We start from the raw sequence: 2,345 nt of genomic DNA on the forward strand, positions 1-2,345 counted from the left end.
CAATAACAAATCAAATCGAAACATCAGCAATAGGACAAAGTCGAAAGAGTTACTATGTATATAGGTTTATGATGAGTGTGTCTATGTGTGTGTGTGTGTGTGTGTGTGTGTATAGGTATTATCAAGAAAAGAGATAACGGATAACGGGTTGAGCAAACGTTTCAGACTCTCTGAAAGAAACCCCACACATACATACATATATGTGAGAATGTATCATAGACAGAAAGAAACCCCAGCAACAGACCCAACCCCATCCCCAAACCCATTTCCATTTCCATTTCCATTCCCATCCCGAAACCAATCCCCTCACTAAGCTGAAACTTAATTCATGTCATTTGTATGTACCTATTTCTATTTTTTTATACATACTTATTTTCGATTTGGTCATATCAGAGGCATTGGCTTAAATCTCAAGAGCATATATATGTATATAGAATGTGTATAGTATGTGTGTGTGTGTGAGTATACACACACTCTATTCGCTCTTCATTGGCTGCTGGCCTGAATGGTTACTTTGCCTTTTGCCTTTCTGTTGCTTGGCATTTCCGTGGCTCCTCTTATCGGCCGAGCAAATCATCGATCATCTCAAATTCACGATCCATCATCATTAGGCAACGCATTTTTTCAATGTTTTTTGGTTTATATTTAGTGTGCGATAGATAAGCATAGCGCTATTTCTATAATGTCGTATCTAACTCTCTCGTTTACTCTAAGAAATACGCTTGAAGTTGCCACAAAGTTGCCGACATTGTCCTCCTCTGCCGCGTCTCTGCCTGCTCTGGCATGGGGGACTGCGGAATCTATCTTTATGATTGGAAGGCTAGCGTTTTCTTCTTCTTCTTTGTTTTAGTAGTGTGTCGCAGTATTTCTAGCCATTTCTAATGCACTCTTCTTGAGTTGCCAATACGATCAGAGGTTTTATGGAACACACACGATTATCTCTACTTTGGCCCAGGCTATTTGAACGAGTCTTCTTGGGCAGCTGTGTTGTAAGAGGGCCATATTATTGATATGGTATAGTGTATGGCCATAAACCAATCGATCTAGGTACATACATACATATATACATATATACCCCTAGAAGATAAGAGCAACAGTTTTCTTTTTGCTTCCCTTCACCCTTCTCCCTCCTCGCAGAAACAATTTCCGTGGCTCGTCAAAAACAAAAACAAAAATCCCCCAGACTGATTCTACTTAACTATGTATTACTCCTATTGTCTCTGTCTCGGCTCTTTGGGTCTTTGGGTCTCTGTTGTCTCTGGGCTTTTCGGTAAAAAGGCTTGAAAAGACGCTGTAAGCGATTTTTAAGCCCACCCCACCAGCGCGTGATAAAGACTAAAGGCATCAGAATGATCGGCATATATTTTTTGTTTTTTTCTGATCATGGACAACACACACACACACACACACATGATCACGATCACGATCACAACTACACACAGTGGGCTGAATCAGCGCACCCAAATGTGTGATTCATGCTGGACGTCAATACATTTTTAGCTTGATTTTGGTTGGTCGATATCAGTGCCAAAAAAAAAAAAAAAAAAAGAAGAGAACAACCTGTTCTGTACATATATTAACACCTGTACTTTTCTACATAGAAATCGGATTGTAAGCACTTCTGGCCAGGGGTTTCTATTGCTCTGATGCTTTTTCTAAGAATTCCAACCCCCCTCACGCATTATTTATAACTAAGAAACTATTGATTGTCCTCCATCCACTTAGCCATGTTCTCCACCTAGCCAACTGAAGAAGAGCAGCCAGGTTGCGAGGGATAACAGAGAGCTGAAAGAGTATAGAAGAGGATGGTTGCTTGCTGTTATGAAGGGGTAGGTGGGGAGGTGCGGTTTGAGGGTGGTGGCGGTTGTTTCTGCAGTGCCCACAATACACCACGAATGGGTTACCTTGGTTACCAAAAAAAAGAGGGAACTTGTGGGGGAGGCAACGAAACAGAAACTAACCATGAGAATATTTGTACATAACAAAAACCAAAACAGAGAAAAACACACACACACAGAGACAAAAAAAGACTCGCATAGGGGTGGCTGTGGCTGGCCTCGAGAGGGTTTCTGTGTGGGTGGGATGGATGGATGTATGGATGGGTGGTGGATTACGGATGTTGCCATCATGTTGTCATTGGCCAGACCATTGTCAGACCTTCGTGACGACCCTCTGCCCGCATGATTTCATCACCTTATGTAACCATAAACTGCTTCTGCTCCGACTGCTGCTGCTTCTGTTGTCTGTTTTGGATGCAGAACGGCATGGAACGGTAACGACCCTAGCAAATCAATAAAATGTGTATCTGTATCTGTATCTGCTGCTGCTGCTGTTGCCGAATGTAT

This window comes from Drosophila tropicalis, unplaced genomic scaffold, assembly GCF_018151085.1.
Source record: "Drosophila tropicalis isolate 14030-0801.00 unplaced genomic scaffold, ASM1815108v1 contig_158, whole genome shotgun sequence".
Classification (NCBI taxonomy): domain Eukaryota; kingdom Metazoa; phylum Arthropoda; class Insecta; order Diptera; family Drosophilidae; genus Drosophila; species Drosophila tropicalis.